The sequence below is a fragment of the Acinonyx jubatus genome, chromosome B3 (genome assembly GCF_027475565.1).
Source record: "Acinonyx jubatus isolate Ajub_Pintada_27869175 chromosome B3, VMU_Ajub_asm_v1.0, whole genome shotgun sequence".
Lineage (NCBI taxonomy): Eukaryota > Metazoa > Chordata > Mammalia > Carnivora > Felidae > Acinonyx > Acinonyx jubatus.
This window is the reverse complement of record NC_069386.1, coordinates 42,566,428-42,590,198: the sequence shown is the minus strand read 5'-3', so window position 1 is coordinate 42,590,198 and position 23,771 is coordinate 42,566,428.

Genomic DNA, 23,771 nt, shown 5'->3' with positions numbered 1-23,771 from the left:
TGCTGTCAGGTAGTTGCCACTGTTCTCTCACTTCATTGTGAAGAACCTGAGTTAAGTGCAATGAAGTACGGGCAAGTGGCTGCATTTGGGCCATTGGTGTTTGAGCAAAAGTGACCTGGGTAACTTCTGGAATAAACCGGTAAAGAAATAAATGTACATTCTCCCCGAGTCTCTTTCCCATGTGATGGCTTAATGATGAGTGGTCTAAAGCTAAAAGGAGGGTAGAGCCACGGAATGGAAGGAACCTGGATACCTGAACGGCCACATGGAAGGGTGCTGCATCTGAATTATCCCTTACTGGAGTCGGAAATAAACTTCCACAGTACAATCACCAAGATTCCAGGATTTACTTGTTATAATGCCCAGAACTACATAACTAGTATGTTTAGTAAGGGCTTTTGAAAAAGGTTGAATTAGAACACATGACAGCAATAGCATATAACTTGGGAAGTGGGTAGATAAAAAGTTTTAACTCTTCTAAGTTTCTTGTCTTGAAGGAAGATAAAGGTATTAATTTTAGCTTCTGAGAGATTACATAGATATACTGTAACATCCCAGGTACCCACCAAAGACAGAAACATAGAACATAAATTCCAAAATAGTAGTGGAGAAAACTTGAATAAGATAAAAAATAACTAACGAGAGAGAAGGTCATAAGGAAGTCAAATATAACATACAAAATGACGGTCAATATAAATAAACTGGCAATTTCATTAAGTCCAAGTGGATAAGTGTTCCTAATAAAAGGTGGGGCACCTGGGTAGCTCAGTCGATTAAGCATCCGACTTCGGCTCAGGTCATGATCTCGCAGTTTGTGGGTTCGAGCCCCACATCGGGCTCTGTGCTGACAGTTCAGAGCCTGGAGCCTGCTTCGAATTCTGTGTCTCCCTCTCTCTCTGCCCCTCCCCTGCTCACGCTCTGTCTCCATCTCTCTCTCAAAAAATGAATAAAAATTAAAAAATAAATAAATAAATAAAAGATAAAAATACCAGAATGGCTTTTATAAAGCTAACAACATATAACTACATCTACAACATATAACGAACAAATGGTTAAAAGTAAAAGGATGGAAAATGATATGCCAAGCAAATTCTAACTGAAAGACAGCTCGTGTAACCATATTAACATCAGACCAAATGAACCTAAAGTACAAAGAAAAAAAATGCTAAAGATAAAGAGGGAATTTTCATAATGATAAAGCATCCATTAACCAGGAAGATGTAACAATGTGACATTGGCGTGTGCCTGTGTGAAGCAAAAGTTGACAGAACTACCAGGAGAAAGGGAAAAATCTACCAACTTTGTAAAAGTAACTGATGGCAAAAGCAACAACAAAATTATCAGTAAAGATATAGAAGATTTGAATGACATGATTGACAGACTCGCTCTAATTGACAAATAGAGAACACAACACCCAACAACTGCATAAAGTACATTTCTTAAAGATAGGTAGAATATTAACAGCTCACTCTATTTTGAGCCACAAAGCAATTCTTAACTGATTTCAACATACTGAAATAAAGGAGATACAGTAGAGGGAAAGAAATAAGAACAGAAGTAAAACTGAGAAAGAACAAAGAGGATATCAACAAAGACAAAATTTAAATTTTTAAAAAGACGATGGTTTAAAAAACTTTAAAACTGGTAAAATTGATCAATATTTTAATGAAAGAGAGAGAAGGCAAAAATAACCATTAACTGGAACGAAATGGGAACATAATCACTGTATACATTAAGTAGATAATAAGAGATATTATTAATAATTTTGATAAAATAGGCAAATTTCTAGAAAAAGTTAACATTAAAACTCAAGAATAAGCATAAGATCTGACTATTTCCAGTGCCAATAAGCAGGAGGAAAGCAGTAGTAAAAAATTTTCCCAGAAAGAAAATTTTAGGTCTACTTTCTTCACTGGCAAGTTCTAAAAATATTCAAGGAAAAAATAAGTATCAGTTTTATATGGTCTCTTCCAAAGAACAGAAAAAGAGGGAGAGATCCCCTTGTTTTATTATGAAAGACTACTATAACCATGCTATCCAGCTTGACAAAGACAATCCAAGAAAAGGAAATGGCAAGGATTCTCATTCATAAACACTAATGCAGGGGGGCCTGGGTGGCTCAGTCGGTTAAGTATCTGACTTCTGCTTAGGTCATGATGTCACAGTTCCTGAGTTTGAGTCCCACATCCAGGTCTGTGCTGACAGCTCAGAGCCTGGAGCTTGTTTTGGATTCGGTCTCTCTCTCTCTCTCTGCCACTCCCCTGCTCATGATCTGTCTCTCTCAAAAATAAATAAACATTAAAAAAATTAATAATAATAAAAAATAGACATTGATGCAAAGGTCCTAAACAAAATTAACCAACCAGATATAGAAATTTATAAAAATAAGAATACATCATGACCAATAGGATTTATTCCAGAAATTCAAGACTGATTTACATTAAGAAAACAAATTAAATTAATGTAATCACCATATTAACAGATTAAAGTGAGAAAATGTTCATCTCAATAGAGCAGGTTGAATTGCATTTAATACAACTTAAAATTTATTCATGATTAAAAATGTTATTAGCAGATTAGATGCATTGATGAGCTTATGAGACAGAAATGCAGTGTATCACAATGCCAGGTCAGCTGGTAGTTGGCTCCAGGTTCGTCTGGACTCAGCTTCGAATTTTAGTTTAGGTTCAAGTCTGTCCATATTTGGGATTGATAGGCTATCAGGGATGTGTTTTTCTTGAGGTCATGGCAGAAGCAACAAAAGAGTGAGTGGAAACATAGGTTATCTCAAGGCCTAGGCATGGAACTGGCACACACATTTTTATCACCATTCTACTGTTCACAGTCATAGCCAAGACCAGTTATCACTGGGGGTGGGGAAATAAATACCACTTCAAGTGGGAAGAACTGAAATGTCACATGACAAAAGCATGAACCCAGGAAAAGGAGAAAAATGAGGAATAATGATGCTACTTATCACATTAGAAAAAGAAGGGAGTTTGCTTTACTGATAAAGGATGTGTAAGAAAAAAAAAGAGGAATCTACAGAACATTATATAAGTAACACTTAAACATTTTCCTTTTCAGATAAGGGGAAAATCAAGATGCCTTCTTTACCACTTTCATTTGACATTTTTACTGGACACCAGAGATTTTAGCTAACAGAGTAAGAGAAGAAAAAGAAACAACAGCACAGTGGTTGGTGAAGAAGAAATAAAATTATTTTTTTGTTGTTGCAGATTATGTGATTCTAAATTTGGAAAATCCAAAATAAAATCCACAGATAATTCATTTGAATCATTAGAGAGAGTATATAGTAAGTTTGCCAGATTAAAAAAAAAATCAACATACCAAAATCATATACTAGCAACAAACAGATTTTTAAGAGACAAAATTAATGCGTCAACAACTTAGGAATGCATATCATGAAAAATGTTCAAGATCCTTCAGAGAAGAATAAAAACTTTATTGAATGATATTAAAGAATATCTGAATAAATAAAGAAGCATATGGTCCTCATAGATTAGAACACTTAACATACCAAGTATATTAATTCTCTTCCAAGTTGATCTATATATTCCATGCATCCCAAATGAAATCCAGACATGATTTGGGGTAGCACTTGAAAGAGATACCACAATTTACATGACTGGCAACTGTCTGGTCTAGCTCTATAAAGAGAGAGAACCCTGGGAAGTCATATCAGTAGGTGATTTTCCCAACTAATGCTCAGACAGAAAAGCAAGGTAAATGGTGCCATTGAATAACTCTATAAATCCATATGGTAAGGGGGGAGTAATCTATTTATGGCTGAGGTGAGAAAAAGGGGGCAGGAGGTTGAGAATAAATTTCCAGAAACTTTTGACAACAAACTGGCCTAAATGTCATGAGTCATCTCAGCTGGAGTCTGAACTAAGATTTAAGAAAGAGGCAATATATTCAAGTCTCAGGTTATATTCAGGGCTAGCATTTATGCAAAAGGTTGAGGCATTTGAATTTTAAAAATTTTTTTTATAAAATGTACTTCAATGAACACTGAATAAGGAACATTGTAGTGGTAGCCCTATATATCTTCTTGTTTAAATTTGGCTGTTTTAATGACAAGATGTATCAGAACCCATGAGAATAAAACCCTGGCCATCAGTACTCTTTAAAGTTTCCCTGGTGAGGGGCAGCTGGGTGGCTCAGTCGGTTAAGCGTCTGACTCTTGACTTTGGCTCAGGTCACGATCTACGGTTCTTGGGTTGTGCTAAGGGTGAGAAGCCTGCTTGGGATTCTCTCCCTCTCTCTCCGCCCATCCCCTGCTTGCGCTCTGTGTCTCTCAAAATTAATATATAAACATTAAAGAAAATAAAGTTTCCTGGGTGATTCTAAAATGCAGTCAATAGTGAGATCCTCCAGTGGAAATAAAACCAAGCCTTGATATCAGCGTTACTGGAGACATCAAGGTTTAAAGTCCTTTCTAGACCAATTAAACCAGAATTTCCGGGAATGAAGCTTAAGCATGGAGACTTCTTCAAACTTTCCAGATGATTCTAATATGGTGATAGGGATGACAACCACTGGTTTCAAGTCTTATGTTGATATGAACCACCCTCAGCATTGCCAATACCTACCGGTAATTTTCTATAATGGTGGGTTTAATTCTTAAGCATTTGAATAGCTGAGTTGTTATCTGGCTAAGCTCAACTAAGAAATAACTTACTCAAAATTTATTGAATATCTGTTGAAAACAAAAGATATAGTACTCCTGAGGTGAGGAAAAAAAAAATCCCGAACAAATACATGTACCAGTTTCTGGTCAATTGTGGGTGGTCCTAATACCACCAAGTTCTGTATAAAGGACTCTAACATCATGAAGAGAAATTTATTAAGATACGATGCATGTATATATCTTTTCTCCAAACCCTCAAATACAGCCCAGTCATATGAACCATATAGCACCTCTCCCATTCTCACAGCTTAGGAAAGGAGGAGAGGATAAGGTGGTGATAATAGAAGGCAACATCACACCAAATATTATAATAGTCCTGCCAGCCCTGTCGTACCTGTGAAGTGTAGTTCACACTCACAAGAGCAGTGTAGCAAGTTACACTCCTCTGGCACCTCCTTGGCAGGCATGTAACTTCTAAATGACTTAGCAAAATCTGGAGCTTAGAAGGCCAGGGCATTCACTTGCAGTTGAAAACACTGATAGGAATCATCCGAGGACCCTGCAGATATCACAGTTCTGTGTGGTCTCTCCCCCATGTGCCCCCTCTCCACACATCAGTCCACAGGGCAAGTCCAAACCCCAACAACACACATACAAAGGACCCTCAGTTAACAAACTCTGTATTCTAAAATGCCTCCTCGTGCTCTCGTTTATAAAATTCTTTTGCAGATTGTTATCTCTGGCATGATAGATACAGTCATTCCCTGTTTTGATTTTTGTGTCTTAAGATGAAGATATCCAGAAAGATGAGGAGGTGGCTCAGGGTCACATCACTAGTGGGGACACAGCTGGGACTTAAATGCAAGTCTTTCCCACTAGAATCCGTGCTTTCCCCTCTACTCTAATTGGAGTACTTGACATCAGTAAGGTGCCTTACAATGTGGAAGGCCAATAATTCCCAATAATCTTTTTCCTTTCTTGAACATAACACACCCATTTTATTCATATGTAGTTTATTGCTCTCCTTCCCTTCAAAGGATTTAAGTAGAACATAACTTTATAAACCTCAGGACCTAACAAAATAGTTAGGGTTGGCCACACATTTGGTCCCCCAACATAATTCATGTGAATAAAACGGTTTCAAGGTCAGAACATGGTATTGGGGAGCATATGACCTGGGACTTCACAGGCCATAGAGATAATGATCCATAATCAAACATATGAAAAAGGGCTATATGGCCTCTGATCTGAAGGAAAATTCAAAACCCTAAATCTCAAGTCTAAATCAAGTTTCCACAGTGGTCTTCATCCTCACTTGGATAGATTTCCTTTTTTAAAAAATTAATTAATTAATTTTTATATTTAATCAGTTAATATACCAAGCAATACTGGTTTCAGAAGTAGGATTCAGTGAGTCATCACTTACATACAACACCTAGCGCTCATCACAAGTGCCCTCCTCTGTCACCCCCCTCCATCAACCCTCATTTTGGTCTCTATTGTAAAGACTCTCTTATGGTTTGTTTCTATCTTTTTTTTCCTCTTCCCAAATGTTCATCTGTTTTGTTTTTTAAATTTCACATATGAGTGATATCATATGGTATTTGTCTTTCTCTGACTGACTTATTTCACTTAGCATAATATACTGTAGCTCCATCCACATCATTGCAAATGGCAAGGTTTCATTCTTTTTGATGGCTGAGTAATATTCCATTGTGTGTGTGTGTGTGTGTGTGTGTGTGTGTGTGTGTGTGTGTGTACACACAAAACCTTTTTTACTTATTTTTCAGTTGATGGACATTTGGGCTCTTTCCATAGTTTGGCTATTGTTGATAATGCTACTATAAACATTGGGGTGCATGTACCCCTTTGAATCTGTATTTTTATATCTTTTGGGTAAATACCTATACTGCAATTGCTGGAACATAGGATAGTTCTATTTTTAGTTTTTTTGAGGAACCTCCATCATTGAGAATTATAATGGAAGGTTGCCCACTATGATGTGATTTTTACTAGAGACCCAGGAACAATTATATCCTTTCCCGATAATCATTCTTCCCCATTTTCTCCCAACCCTACCCTGAGAGTGTTTTAAACATAAGGTACAAGAACGGAAAGGGAATGAAAGTGCCAGGTTACCAGCAGCTGTGCAAGATCCCATTCCCAAATGAAAATGCTGATAAAAAACCTGGAAGTAAGGGAAAAGAGCCTAACATTCATGATGGTCTAGATCATCTAACAATACACACAAGGCATTGTGGGCTTTCTGCTTTGCTTTTATTTTTATGAATTCCAAGCAAACTCACTGACTAACCTTTATTGTTACTGATAATATGCTGGTTCTCAGGGGGCACTTTGCAAATATTAGGTACTGAAATTTAAGTTAAGGTAGTGGACCTGGAATTCAAACCCTGCTTTGTCTAACTTAAAGACCCTGGTTTCATTCAGAGGATCAGGTTCTGTCTTCCTTTAAGCTGGAACTATTGTTATCCAAGTTCAAATCGACTTTGGCCACAAATGATGGAGGCACAGCCTCCGATGAAGTTGTGCTAGATGTTAGCACCCTCAAAGGCCCTCACCTGTATTGAAGAGTTTGTCCAGGCCCCTCCCTCTCACTCTTCAGGAGATAAGCGCTTAAATTCTTAATATTTAAATTCTTTACCTGGTCATGACAGGCTTCCCACTGGTCCTGCTGAGACCAGATCCTGGCTGGGCAGGATAGAACTGCTTCAACCCCCACCCCTCATCTTGGGGAGAGAATTCTACTCCCTCTTTCTCCTTTTGCACAGGCATGGACACTGGTCTCTCCCTAGCCCCTCAACACACTGGAGAGACCAAGAGCAGCTTCAAGTGAGAATTGAACAAAAGATACGAAAAATAGATACACTGAACAAAGAACAGTATCACAACTATTGAAGACTCATCATGGGATCTATTGGTTGCCTCCCCAGGCCAGGAGAGCATCACCCCCCAATGTAGAAACTGCCGTGAGCTTGGGGGCTGAGCCAACCCCTATTCTAGGCAACAGGGACATTAGTTGTCTTCTCTCCAAGTCAGCCTAAGTTTTGTCTCTCAAGTTCTCATTTCTACCCTGGGACTGTCCTTCCAGGATGAGACATAGAGAAAAAGTCCACACTTTTTGGGAAAAAGCTCACTATTCCCCGACTCCTAGATGTGACCTTTCCCTTACACCCTGGCCACTAACTCAGTCCTAAGTCTGACATCATGGCATTTCCCAAGCCCAAGTTTTGTGTTAGCATCATCATCTTTTTATACAAGCACCACCATATTATCCCCTAAAAGAAGCAGTATCTTAGTGGACAGTGGGCTAAGAGACTCCTCACTGAAGCTTAACTACCAAACCATGTAATAAACATTAAAATTGCACTTAGTAAATACCTACTGTTCCAGGTTTGGTAGTGATAGGAAGACGATTCTTCAGAGGGAGGGAAAGAGGGGCAAAGGAAGGAAAGAAAAAATGAAATAAAGAAGGAAGGGAAAGAAGGAGGGAAGGAAGAGAGGAAGGAGAAAAGAAAGGAAGGAAATGAATAGTAAAAGAGATTAACATTGTAGATCAGAATGTGGGACATGCCCATGGACGAGGCTGATTATCAAGGTCTTGTGAAGGAACTGGGTCTCTCTGTGCAAACCAGTGAGATGGAAAATACATGTGGGAGGTCCATAAGGACAGAGAGCTTCCTACCCCACATTCCAGTGAGGCTACCCATTCTTATTTCTGTCTAAGACTACCTGACAGCACCAGCTGCAGTCACCACCCAAGATCACCACCCAGCTGCCTGCCCCAGGGTCTCCAAGGTCCACCCATGTGCAACTCCAAGAAAACTGAGGCAAAGCCATTTAGACTGACCCAATTCTCCATGTCCACTAAGGGCCCACCCTTAAGAAAAGGAGGCAGATGTTAAAAAGGTGGGGAGAAAGGCAGAACAATAATGTGACAGATCACATGGTCATGAAGTCAGAAGGAAGACATGTATTAAAAGTATATTCTTCCAATAATGAGGGGATATCTCTCCTTTGATATTAGGCATGTTTTTTAAGACTGATCTTTAGATAACCCAGGGCAAAGTGATCAATTGCAACTAACTGCTTATTATATATTTCTCTCCAAGCTTTCGTGTGTCACGTTTTTCTACTTGTCTCTTCTGCTCTATTTTCAGACAAAGGGGGCTTAAGCAAAAAAACCTTCTGAATATATTCATGAATATTTTAGCATGTACTTTGTGTGTACACATTTAATATTCTTTCCAGGGCACACGGAGCAAGGAAGTGATAAGAGGAAGCTAGACCACTGCTTTGTGCCAGTTGCCCAACAGCTGACACTTTCAGGGAAAAGGGGCACATTCCCTAAAGTGACAGTCCGAAGAGGTTCGGCAAAGCCAAAAGAGGACATATAGCTACCCTGTTCAAAGGCAGTGGGTGGCAGGGGGTGCAAGGCAGAGGGGTGAAAGGGCATTGACTGTGTCTCTAAAATGGTATGTATGTCTCTGCCTCTCATTCATGCACTCACTTGTTCATTCCAAATAAATCATGAATACTTGCTATGATCCTGGATTTGTACTAGTTTTAAGGATACAAATTTAATTAAAACTAGTCACTGCTGCAAGAGCTTATAGTCAAGAGGGATTCTCACACAGAAACCAGGAACCTTGATAGAGTATTGCAAATGCTACAGGAGAAGCTCAAGCAGGGATGAGAAGCCAGAAGAGGTTATCAGTAGATAAGGTTTCAGTAGAGGGTGTTCAGGAAACACTTTCTGAGTGAGGCAGTGCTTAAGCCATGCCCTGAAGGGTGAGTTCACTTTAGACAGAGGACCTCCACCATCTAGGAAACCCCATGCGCAAAGGATGTGACGCAAGAGTGGTTGAAGCAAAGTCCATGACAGGTGTGGTTGGTTCTATATGGCCGGAAGGGAGGAGGAGGGACAAGAAAAGCAGAGCTCCAATGCACAGTGGTTGCTATGCAGTGCCAAGGAATATGAACTTTACTGATTGAGAGACATCAAAGGATTTAAAACCTGCTTGGCTTTGCATTTTAAAAAGATTGCACTGATAAAGTTTCAAAGGGAACATTAGAAAGGAGAGACGAGATTATTCAGTGGTGCAGGAGATGACAAAAGCCTTATAATGATGGTAGCAGCAGGTGGGAAGAGGACAAAGAGATGGAGATGGTGGGATCGGATTGAGAGACACGTAGGGGTAAAAGAAATGTAGTGTATGCGGGAGACTAGTCCTTTCTTCCCCCAAGCACCGGTGGGTAAGGTAGTGAGTGATTAACAGCCAGATGACCTGGATTCAGAATCCTGCCTGACTTTGGGCAAGTAACCTAACTTTTTGGTGCCTCCATTTCTGTTCCCATAAGGAGAAAAGGGTAATGATAAATTAGTGTAATATTGATAAATACGTGTAAAGCACTTAGTACCTAATATAAGAGAGGTGCTATGTAAGTGTGTGTTCAATAAAAAAGAGTCTACTCTAACTTCTGACCTAGAAGAAGGGAGCCAATGGGGGATGAGGTGGGGTTGGATTGGTTTCCTAGTTGGGGTGAAGGGTGGCCTGACTACAGTGCAGCTCAGTTCAAATGTGGTCCAAGGACCATTGTTAGTCTGGGAACGCTTTGCTACAAGTTTATGACAAGGAGAGAAACAAACTGAGAGTAAGCGTTTATTCACCTTTATACCAAATTGACTTTGCTGCTATATGCAAAGCTTGTAACATGTTTTAATTTTACAATGAGTTGGATTGGAAATTTATGAGCAAAATGATCATTTACCAGAAATGGTTTGAGAAGTAATGGTTGAGAACAGTGGTCCTCAAAAACTGTTTCATGTTAAAATCACCTTGTGGAGCTTTTAGAAACTTCTAGGGCTAGGCTGACCCTCATAACTAGATTATAGGAGGACCTTCAAGAAAGACACTTCAAGTTTCAGTATTTTTAAAGTTCCCTAAGTGATTCTAATGTGCCACCACACTTGAGAACTAGAGGTCTAGACCAGGACTTTTCAAACTTTATTGTTTGAAAATGAATCACTTGGGATCTTGTTTAAATACAGATTCTGACTCATTAGGCTGGGGCTAGGGCCCAACAAGTCTGCATTTCTTGCAAGCACCCAGATGATGCTGATGCTGTTGGTTCATGGACCACACTTTGAACAGGATCTGTGTGAAATAAGCTGTGCCTATCTACCCATATTGTGGCCATTCACGGAACAGTGTAGACTTTGATGTGCAGAATAAAGCTGAAAGGCAGACACTGCAGGGGAGGACGGTGAACCTCAGAGACAGTTGCAAACCAGTAAGTAGTTACACCAGGACCTGAGTCCAGGCCTCCTAAAACTCAAAACCACCATTTCCCTACCATGTCGGACTGTCTTTGTAAATGCTACTATTTCTGGTTTTGGCTTTGTGCTTCCATCTGCTGTGTTTCCTCCCTTGCCCACCACTCCCACCCCCATCCGAGTCTTTCTAATAAAGCAACTTTTGGAAAATCATACAATATTCTTGGCTACATTAAGGAGAAAAGGAAATTTGCTCAGACGAAGGCCTAACCTAAGGGAATCTATATGTGCACCTCTAGCTTCTAATCACGTTGTCACACTCTCCTTCTACGAGTAAAGGACAACCGAAGAGGAACAAAATAATAAAGGTAGGTTCAATGAATTCAGAAGCACCGCATCTTCTAGGCTTGATGCACTCCCTCTTCAAGGAGTGTGTGCTCTCTAAATGGAGACAATTAAAAAAAATCTCAAATGCTGACATCTCCGAGATAGACTAGAGCACAGAGAGAGGTCTTCTGAAAGCCCTTTTTGACAACCATCATCACTTAACTGGGATTGTGTGTAACACCTGAGACTTCTACTTGGAGCAAGGAAGAAGCCTGGGTGTGGCCATCACTGAAACTTGGCTAAAACAAATCCTTTGTCATCTTCTGATTCTCCACTCCACTACTACGTAGCAGAAGGGTCAGTGCTTTCTCTTTCCTTTGGGAGCACTTTGTTCTTACGTTGCATTAAAGTGGGATGCAAGTGTGAGCCTAGCCTGCAGACCAGACGTCCTTTCAGTGAGAAGGGATGTTTTTAGTTGCTGGACACACAGCGAATGCTCTATCACATTTTGTTGAGCAATTAATCAAATTCCTTTTTTACATATAGCAGGAGTTAAAATGAGGATGATCTAATTAACTGGAGAACAAGGTGAGCAACAAAAGTTAGGTGAGGGATGAAAGCCTCCATGGGGACATCAGGCTCTGGTCACATCACAGGTGAAAGGTCCAGAGTGGGGCCTTGGAGTGAGCTTTGAAGAATGCAAACTGGCATAAGCAAGGAAAGATGATGAGACTCTGAAGTCCCCAGGTGTTCTGAACTGGAGTTGTGGTTTTCAGAGGTTGGTAAGCATGTGGCTGTGGTGACCCATGACCACAAAGGAGATGGTGAATCCCTAAAGATAGATGGGAGAAAGGGGGAAAGCAGTGACCTTAACTTCCACCCTTGAACATGTTGGTGGGGGAGTTTCAGAGGTGAAAGATCCAGAATGGGAAAAACGTCTTGCATCTTCAGCCACTGTGAGCAAGTTGAAGGACATACCTGTGTCTGGGAACTTGGCTGCATGGGGTTGGGGAATTGCCAACTTCCCAATCTAGCTGTCTTAATGGTGTTATAGAGTGTTTTATGTTAATTAAATGTCTACTGTAGTTCTGTGCCAGGAGGCCTTGCAAAATCTGGTGCGTGGGGAAAAGAGGACGGGCGTGCTTTCTGCAGCGGCCATTCCCAGATGTCTACAGACCAAAGTGGGAGTCATAAAAACCTTCACTGGGGCCCTTGACAGAGATGACTGGAAGCAAAAAAAATCCTGCAAGATGGAACAATTGTTTCAGAGGATTAAGTAAGGTGACTGGGCCTCTTGCTAAAAGGAGGGAAAAATGAGATTAGTTTTCCACCTCCTCATGGAGCTCCCTTCTCATTTTACTTTACCTCCTTGCTTTCATTAAAAATGGACCTTATTGGTAAATTAAAATAAGAACATATGGTAGAAAAAGAGAAGACTGGTGCTACACAGCAGAAGAAAAAAAAATTGGATGGATGTGTTAATACTGAAGCCATGGTTTGGGTTCACTTTCTTTTAATCTTGGGGCACCCAAGTTAGAGCGCACTGGCCAGGAGTCCTTGCCATGGGCCATGCCCTATGCTGACTATTTTACAAATGTTGCCTCCACAAAACAATGCTTTGAGTCAGATTCAATTATTAAGAGGAAACTGAAATTAAAAGACGTTGGGATAACCTGGGAAGGTTACACATACAGTGAGCAGCAGAGGTGGAACGTAGGGCAGCTGTGCTTGATGACAGTCCATGTACTTAACCCCTATACTTCCTGCCTCCCAGCCCATGTGCTCAGCTCTCCCCCAGGGCTTTTTCTGCAGCATGGAGGTAGTCAGGGAGTGGAAGGGCTACTTTCATAGAGCAAGTAACCTGCAGTCTCTCTCTCTCTCTCTAGCTCCTTTCTCTCTTTCTCTCCCTCTTGCTCTCTCTCCTCATTCTCCTATTCCTCCTGCTTCTCCTCCTCCTCCCCACCTCCTGTGCATTTTCAAGCTCAGGGAAAGAGAGAAGGATGTCATCAGAAGCTTCTTCAAGCATCTTTTTCAGAGCTCTGCCTTTATGACCCAAAGTTGCGGCCTTGTCCAAACTGTCAGAGCCATCTGCCTGCAGTCCATGTGGCAGAAAGACCATCTGTCAGCCTCTGACCCGTGCCTTCCCTCTCACAGACCACTCGGGCTAGCTCCGGGCTTGCTGGGAGCCCCCTGACGTCCCTGCCTCCACAGTCCCTCTCCCTAAAACTGACAACTCCCACGCATTCAGAAGAGGGGGTGCCGAGGATGAGCTCAAGTGAGAAACCATGTTCTCTCTGGGAACACACACACACACACACACACACACACACACACACACAGGCATACACACACAGAACAAACACTGATTTCTCATTTGGATCATTTTCTTCTAAGAAAGTAATACTTTATTGAAGTTTTGATTTAACACAAATACCCACTAGATGCTGCAGGGAATATATACTGAAAATGAATATCATCTTGATGACTCCTTATCCAGTTAAATCGTATCAAGATAAAAAGTCAGTATTATAGGATTATCCAAAAATTATTGTTCATAGTCTCTTACCTTTAATCATGTATCCCAGTAGTTCTCAATATTAGCTGCACAAGAGAATCATATGGGGTGTTTTAAGAGTAATACTAGTGCGTGGGGATCATCCTGGACCAATTAAATTTGAATCTATGGAATAGGGACTTAATATAGTATTTTTACAAGGTCTTCCAGGTGATTCAAACATGGAGTCAGCAGTGAGAACTGCCCAGTAGCCATAGTATAACAAGAAGAGAGTGCTCGGGAGGGAGGTAGAGGGCAGAGGCGTAACTATTTATTGTGGATGGTCAGGGAAGGTCTCACAGAATATATGGTCTTTGAGCTGAGATACACATAAAAAAACAGCCACAAAGTCTTCCATGCAAAGGACACAGTGCATGCAAAGAGTGTAGAGGAGGACCAAACAGTGTATTTCTGAGGAAGAACAAGAACACTATGTGGTCAAGAATAATGACAGAGAGGTTGAGTGGCAGCCTATGAGGTCATGGGGGGAAGTGTCTGGATCCCTAGAACCTTGCAGGCCAAGAGCAAAAGTCTGGAATTTCCTCTTAATCTCTTAGGAACACAGGAGTGTTTTACATAATGGGGAAAAATACAATCTAATTTTATTTTCAAAAAGACCATCTTCACCGTTACACTGTGAGTGGATTTGGGGGTGGTGGCAGAGGGAAAGCGGAGAGATGCGGTGGAGATTGTTGCAATATATCAGGAGGGAGATGAGGGTGAGTTTGGACAAACATATTGCCTGATACTGGATTGTGAGGTGGCTGTTTGTGAACATGGTTATGTCTGGGAACAAAAATCCAATATGCAATGGAAAACAGAGGAGAAAAAGCTTAGATTCCCAGTGGCACAGCTGAGCAACTGAACCAACACCAACAGATGCCTAACCCTGGACTGCTTATCAGAGAAAAACAAATCCCTATTTGTGAAAGCAACTGCAGTCAGATTTTCTGTTACTAGGAGCCAACGCATTGTCAACTGATATGACCACTATTTTGTGTCAGGCACTGGCATTAGGAGAATCTAGAAATCCCTGCTTCACCCCCAGTTGTGATCTGGTCTGTCGTTAAGAAATTTTCATACCCAGTTGAAGAAGACAAAAATACTTCAGTGCCTGGACTCAAGAGTGGACTGACTAGCTGCTCTCATTTAGATAGATCCAAGAATCAAGGGCATCAGGAATTGGATGAAATCTGATTCTCACAAATCTGGCAATCAAGGGCTCACAAAAACAAGCTGGTGGAAGTGGACTCATGGGAAGAGAATTACGGTTCAAAGAGCTAGTATAGGCCTGGAAAGCATCTGTTCCAAGTACAGTGCAGCAGTCTGTTCAAAGGGAGAGCTCTTGCTGCAGGAGCAGGCAATGAAAACCAAGATCAGATAATGGGCAAGGAGCAGAGCAGATTCCAATCACAAGGCAATTCTGCACTTCTCATTTCCACTACTATTTTCAGTCTAGTACTTTCCCATTAATTCATTTTACCAGCAATGAGCCCAAGCTCCCAAGAAAACTCTAATCAGCATCCCCTCACTGGCAGCTTGCGGCTGAGAGGGGCAGGAGAAGGGGAGTCTCTCTTTGCCAAATAGCGGGATGGGTGCCTGACATCCTAAGCTTGAACTCTAAACATGTTTTTCTCTTTTGAAACATTATTTTATCAGTGATTAAATGATACTATACAGTATTCCTAGTATATTTGGATTTACTAAATCGTTAGGAGGGGCTCCTGGGTGGCTCAGTTGGTTAAGCACCTGACTCTTGGTTTCAGCTCAGGTCATGATCCTCAGGTTTCTTGAGTCTAAGTCCCGAGTCAGTCTCTGTACTGGTGGCTGGGAGCCTGCTTGGGATTCTCTCTCTCTCTCTCTCTCTCTCTCTCTCTCTCTCTCTCTCTCTCCCTCCCTCCCTCCCTCCCTCCCCCACTCATGCTGTCTCTGTCTCTCTCAAAATAAATAAACTTAAAAAAATTTTTTAAATAAATAATTAGGAATGGGGTTAGCCTAGGATTTCATTCTTTTCCTTGAACACTATTTGAGGACCACTGCAGTTCAAGTTCCAAAAACTGGCTTATAAAGAAACATTTTTATAAGGCATCTTTTAGCATGAGCTGAGGCTTGCCTCTACCATTTTGGATATTATAATACATGACATATATATTCATATACCCACATTTTGGGTCACTGGGTGCTAGTGCTATTTTTGATGTTTAATTTTTTTGACATTTCACTTTAACTCTTACATTGACAAAAATATTTTTTCAAATTGAAGAAAATGTTATTTTAGGTTAAAAATTCTCATTTCAGCATGACAATATTTTTGTCCCAGAAAAAAAAATAACCTTTTTAATGTAAAAAAAATCCCTTTGTGCAAAATAAACTTTAAAAAAGTTAGAGCACTGAGTACCTATAGAAAGAACCAATTTGTAAAAAATCTTTCAGTTCCCTGGTTTTATGGAATAAGGGAAATAATGTTTACATGAGTTTTTCCAACTGGTGGAGTAAGGAAAACCAATTTGTATATTCCACAATATTTTATGAAAAATATTAAGACTTTTTTCCCCTGCAATTTAAGTCTGACACTTTGGAGTAGTATTTAATATTATTTACATGAAGAATCTGATGAGTAATATTCAAGTACATTTTAAACTTCTTGCATGCATGTTGAAAAAAATACCATTTTTATTAAAGCCAATGGATTTTGATAGCTGCAATACAATGACCGTGGTGTTAGGAAGACAAATCTATGAGTTAATGGAAATGTTCATAAGGTTTAAAGTTCAAAAGTTACTAAGTCAAATCATATACCCCACTTCAGGGAAAGTAAAGTAATGGAATAATCTATCGTATCTGTTGTACCACAAACACAAATGGTACATTTACAAAAATTTATATGTCTATAGCCATATAGAAAACCTCAACAAATTTCAGTGAATTAGTATTGCAAGGATCATATTTTTCCACCGAAAGACAATAAAATTATAAATTCATAACAAAATAAGAGCTGTTTCTCTTTAAGATCCTTCCAAATAACCCACAGTTTACTAAATTATTCATGAGTGAAAGAGGAAATCATAAAGAAATGATAAAGCATACAGAACTGAATGGCAATGAAAATATTCCAAATAAAACCTTTCAGGATACTAAGAGAGGTACCAAAAGAACAAAATCCTTATCCCCAGTGCTTAATTAGAAAAGAAGAAAGATAAAAAATTGATGATCTACAATAATCAACTCAAGAAGTTGGAATGAGGGCACCTAGGTGTCTCAGTCAGTTACATGTCTGACTTCAGCTCATGTCATGATCTCACAGTTTGTGAGTTCGAGCCCACTTTAGCCTCTGTACTGACAGCTCAGATTCTGTGTTTCCCTCCCTCTGCCCCTTCCTCTCTCTCTCTAAAAAATAAATAGGCATTTAAAAAGTTCAAAAAGATTTAAGAAAGAAGTTGGAATGAGGACAGAAAAGAAAAAGTATTAAAACATAAGAAGGAGAAAGGATACCTCATAAAGAGCAGAAATGAATGAATGGAAAACAAAGCTATGACAAAGACTAATATACTTAGGACAAATTTTGGTTCATTCTTTCAATAAACATTTATTGACTATTCTAGGCATTAGGGATTCAGTACTGATCCAAATGGATAAAAATCTCTGCTTATATAGAAATTATATTCTACTTCAGAGACAAAACAAACAAGGTGAACAGATAAAATATATAGCATTCTAAATGGTGATGCATATTAAGAAGTAAAAATGAAGGTGGATACGGAAATTGCAAAAGGACTGGGAGGTAAAAATCATAGAGGGGATGGCTTCAGGAGATCTCAAAGAAAGTGACTTGTGTTCTTTTAAAAATCAATGTAACTAGATACCTCTAGAAAATAGGATCAAATACCAGTAAAAGTAGAACAGAATAATACTGGGACTATAATAGATTATGTGAGTATTTATACTGTAATGAACAAGATTATATATCTATGAATATATACACACAGTAATAAGCATATAAACAATATTAGCAAACCACTAGATTACCTAAGTATATATACACAACATATTTTGATTAGAAAATCTTTTTTTAATATGAAATTTATTGTCAAATTGGTTTCCATACAATGCCCAGTGCTCATCCCAACAGGTGCCCTCCTCAATGCCCATCACCCACTTTCCCCTCACCCCGACCCCCATCAACCCGCAGTTTGTTCTCAGTATTTAAGAGTCTCTTATGGTTTGGCTCCCTCCCTCTCTAACTTTTTTATTTCCTTCCCCTCCCCCATGGTCTTCTGTTAAGTTTCTCAGGATTAGAAAATCTTAAGAGAATTCAGGGTACAACTTCATGCCAGGAGATGTGAAAACAGTCAAAAGTGGTATGTTTTTAGAAAAAAAAAAAAAAGAGTAAGTGCCAAAACAGACTCAAGAATAAATAATGAATAGGCCTAAAGTCATTAAAGAAACTGAATCAGTATTTAAAAATGTAACCCTGAACCCCTCTCCAGAGGCAGATGATTTCAGACATGAAATCTACTAAACTTTTAAGAAATGGATTGTAGTGGGGTGAATGGTAGCCTCCCCCAAAGATACGCCTACATCAAATCACTGGCACCTGGGAATGTTAACTTTATTTGAGCAAAGGTCCTTTGTAGGTACAATTAAGTCAAGGATTCTGAGATGAGGAGACTGTCTTGGATTATCCAGATGGGCCCTACATCCAATGAAACAGGAGGACACGTGACCATGGAAGCAGATGAGAGTAATACAGCAACAGCCATGAGAAGCTGGAAGAGACAAGAGAGTCTTTCTAGAGCCTCTGGCAGGAGTGTGGCCCTGATGACATCTTGATGCTGGACTTATAGCTTCTGGAACTATAAGAGGATACATTTCTGTTGTTTTAACGGACCAAGTTTATGGTTATGGCAGCCTCAAGAAACTGATAGACAATCCCAATATTATGAAAACTGTTCTAAATGATAGGTAAAGAAGAAGAATGTTTGCAGCTCACTGTATGAACCTAGTACAACCTTGATACCGAATAAGTTAAACTCAGTTATTACAACAGATGCATTAAAAAAAAGAGAATGTGAGCATCCTGAATACAGCCGTATATGTTTTAAAATAATACATTCTACCTAAGAATGGATTATCTTTGAAGTGCAAGGGTGGTTTAACGGGAGAAAAACTATCTCCATGAACAGCTTAAAGAATAAAAGATACATAATTATCATATACATATATTCATTTTATAAAATTTTGAATACTCCTTGATAAAATTCTTAGAAAAGTAGGAACAAAGGAAAAATACCATCATCTTAAAAAGTTATCAAAAACATAAGGCAGACACTTCAGTGATGAAATACTTTAAGGTCAAGAATAAGACAATGGTGGGGACAGGGGTGGTGGCCCGTAGCCAATGACTGACTGATCCCTAGAAAAAGGCAGCTGATGTTGCTTCCAGGCAGGACAAATGGAAGGTGCCAGTATCTTCCAGAGATCCTGGTGGCATGAGACTGCTGCTAGATGCCAGCTTAGCCCACATCTTTGCCTCACTGCTTCCCCTGCCCTCTGCTGATCCTCTCACACCCTTGCAAGTTTCAAGTGAGAGGAATCCTCCTCAATAAATCACTTTGACAAGAAACCACATCTCTGACTCTGCTTCTAGGGAGTCCCAACCTAAAACACTGAACAAATCTCAATGTCAAGTTCCCTGACTAGATTATTGCTAAGAAAAAACAATTCCCTGTCACTGCTATACAATAGCACAACATAGCCATATCTAGTCAAATTGTCACAAAATATTGCAGGCCAGCTAAATATGCAGACTGAAATGAGGGTTGTAGATCTAAAAAACCAGATGTTATTTTTCAATATTCCCAAATCATTCTGATTGTCTCTCTGCTTCACCGGTTTTCACAGAGACAGTGCGTGTCACTGAACGTCAGAGAATCTGACCTCTAAATTTTCTTCCAGTTCTTAAACATTCTGATTCAAAGACATTAAATTGTATGTTAGCTTTGTACTTCAGAACTTGAAGAAGCCCAAGAGACCATTCCATCCATCCCTCTTGTTTTCAGATGAGGGAGAAGAAAGCAAGCAAAGGGAAATAGCTGGCTCAATCCAGAACTTCCTGGTTCTCTTTGCTCTCTTCCTGGCTCCAGTAAAGGAAGGGAAGTAAAGGTTCCCTAAAGCCATCAGGGCTCATCCTGTCCTTTGCAGATGAGGATAGCAGCAACTCTGTCCCTGAATAATATAACATAGGCAGAATCCAGGCTCAGAAGCTACATCCCAATTCCCAAGCAGCGCTCATTCTTGAGAAAAGATGACATAGTGTCATAAGAGGTGTGCCAAATAGTCAAGCATCTCATTTTGAACCAAAAAACAAACAAACAAACAAACCAAAAACCAAAAACAAACAAACAAAAAAACCCAAAACCAAAAAAACACATAAAATGATTTTAAAGTTGATGGGGACATGAATCACCTAATCCAACTTCATTATTTTAATAATAGGAAATTACTTAATTGGCCATAGCACAGAATTATTAGTTGTGACTAAAACAAGAACCTACTTAAGTCCTAATTGTGCTTTAATTACATTAGGCTCTTTCTCTAGAAAATATTTTCAGTATATGGCATTCTAAAAGTCTTCCTAATACATAATGTTTAGGGTCAAATTAAAATATTTTTTAAAAGCCTAGAGTGTGTTTGACTTATCTTTCATTTCGAAAGAAAGTTCCTGTGAAAAAAAGTACTTGGCTTGCCTATAAGTCCAATTAGGAAACCAGAACACATGTAAACGTGAGCTGCAATTTCCTTATTGACATGCAGTGTTCAGATGGAAGGAAGATCTTGGAGTAGAAATGCTACCTGTATTCATTTATCTCTTTGTGTTTGTAACTTATGTTGGAGATGTGAGATAACCTGTACTTTACAAGAAACTAAAGACAAGCCAGTCAAGCACACCCATCCGCAGCAATGTGAATGAATCTCAGGGTCACCAGGTGATAATTTGAGGAGGCAAAGAAGTCTTGGGTTCTCAACAATCCCACAAAGCAAGATGGTCTCACAACAGAACTCAGCAACAAGGGAAGGCTGAGGTCTGAAAGCTAGCAATCAGTCATGACAAGGATGTAGAAAGTGTTCAAATGAGCTTCACTAATAAGCCATGCGTTAAAAACAATGACCAAAGTCAAATATCTGTTTTTAAAAGCTGCTTTGGGAGACCTCTGAGTTGATCTACATCTATGAGATGAAGCCAAACCACTAATGGTAAGCAATAATGTTCTGTCTAGAAGAGTCGACTCTGAGTCTATTATAGTCAAACTGGGGGTGTGAGAGCAAAGGAGGGGTAAAGAGTAAATCACAGAATTTAAACACAAGGTGACAAGGCCAGGTGCCCAGGGACAGACAGATTACTAAGAAACTTATGATAGGGTTATTTCAATTTTGAGTCATGGATGTGATTTATTTTTAAGTTCCAATGACTCTAGACATTTCATAGTCAAGATACAACCATTTGGAACATTTAACATCCATGAATAGAATGTAAAACAAGAACATAAATTTAAAAAATTAGAATTTTCAAATCATTTGTTTATTCCTTAATCACAATTTTAGATTTTAATATCTCCAAGGGTTTTCCAGAAAATAACAGCATTATTATCAGGCATTCAGCAGAGGAACTGATTTTCTGATTTGGGTGTAGCCGGGTCTGAGACAAATTCTAAGAATTTTATAACTTAGGTTTTCAGAACTAGATTAAGATTTGAGACCTCAAACGAGACAATTCCTACCTTAGATACAGAACTTTTTGGCTTATCTTCTGTTTCATCTTCAAAACAGACAAAAGGATAACTGGGGCTACATAAGTAGAAAATCCCATCTTCTCTTTATTACTGTCAAGACCACATGGGGCAGACTTCAGAGTAAAGTTAACTCCAGGCTCTCCCTCCCAAATCTACCTTCAGTCCCTGTCCATCTTCCTTTGGAACCACTTCAAACACCTCGCCCTTCTTCTCTCCTCTCATCTTTCCCCCTCAGCACCCAGACCATTGTCCTAACATCCATCTCCACACCCACTACGCTGCATGATGATACAACAGTTAGCCTCTTGGGAAACAAGTTGGATCATGCCATGCCTAAAGATGGCCACAGCATAGGGTTCAAATCTATAATATAACGTTAAAATACCATTCACATTTTAGTCCATGGGTTGGCAAACTATGGCCCGTGGGCCAAATCTAGCTCACCAACTCTTTCTGCAAATACAGGTGAGGTTTTTTTGGAACTCAGCCATGCCCATTCACTTACATATTGTCTACAAATGCTTTCACACCATAAGGATAGAGGTGAGTAAGTCTCCCCCAAGCCATAAATGTTTACTATCTTTACAAAAGAAGTAGCTGACTCAGATCTAGGCCTCAATCCAGTTTTTGCAGTCTCTTTTTCTGTCTGCCCCCAAAATAAGTTCCCCATATTTCAAAATCGGACTGATTTTCTTGCTATAATCCAAACATACCATTGACTGTCCTTTAATATTACTTACTTCTGAACACATTGTTCATGTGGTAAACTTCCTTTCTTTCATTAAGGCTCAACCCAAATATTGTAAGCCTTCCCTAATTCCCATGGGCAGATTGGCCTCTTTCTCCTCTATTCTGTATTAATAATTTATACATGCTTCTGTTTAGCATTGATCACATCATGTTGCAATTATGTCACTCACTAGAGTCCCTTTTAACCTGTGAGCTCTTTGAGAGCACTTGTGTGCATTTTGTGTTCTAAGTATATAGACGAATGCTTGACTTATCTAAGTAGTCATGCCACACTCGCCATGGTGTGCAAAATTACATTTTACTAATTCAATTAGCTTAGTCATCTCACAGAAAAATGTGCTTGCAATTTACCCCTACCATAAAAAAAAAACCAAAACAAAACAGGGAAAGCAAAGGTGAGCAGTTGGTTTATAATTTAAGAACCACGTATTTTATCAATGAGATATCAATAAAAAATATGGGCATTCATAAAATAGAATCTTATTTAATTACTTCTCACTTTCTTCTGAAGAAAGAACAATTGCCAAACTGAATTTTAATTAAGACTACATTGGCATCACCTTCCTTCTCAATAAAACCCCCCTATGCCAAGTAGGGATTTATTGACTAGAATCTCGATTTCTACCTTTCAAACAACATACGTAAATCCTTCCTCAGTCCTTCTGTAAATCCCTGTATTGACAAACTGACATATTTAATATTTAACCTCAGCCCAAAAAGACTTGTGGATGCCTCTGGTTCAGAGTTGGAGTCGTGAAGAGATGTTGGAAAGGTAGAGGTAAACTCAGACACTAGCCTATTTTTCTCTCATGTTATAATGTTTCTCAATAATTACCCAAGCTGAACCAAGCATATTTCTGAAAGATCACAGTCATTATTTTTCATTTAATAGACTAAAACAAACCCTGGAATAAAATGTGCAACTCATACCACTGAGACAGATTGATTTCTTGAGTACCTTCTGTATAAAGAAGCAATTCTGTTTTTATCTCTGAAAAAGCACTAGTCCTACAGTTTCTTGAAAAGATATGTAGAAAGATAATTGGGTGAAAAATATTAGAAGGATCCACAGGTACCTCCTGGAAAAGGCTCTTCGTACAGCTAAGATTTGAACACACACAATGGCGGCTCCCACTTGGTCCCAAGGGCCAAGGACAGCCCATTGCCTTGTGCAGTGTTGAAGCATCTCTCTCATCACTGTTTTCACACTGGCTAGGGTAGGGGGTTGATGAGCCAGGCATGATTCCACCTGTGTCTTTGACCCATTCCAGGTCATACTCTTTAACCCAGTTCCTATGATGGCAGGAGTAGTACAAGCCTATAATGAGTGAAAATCAAGTTCACATCCTAGGGTGGCTGCAAATTAACTGATTTAGAATCAGAAGACCTGCTCTTGAGCCA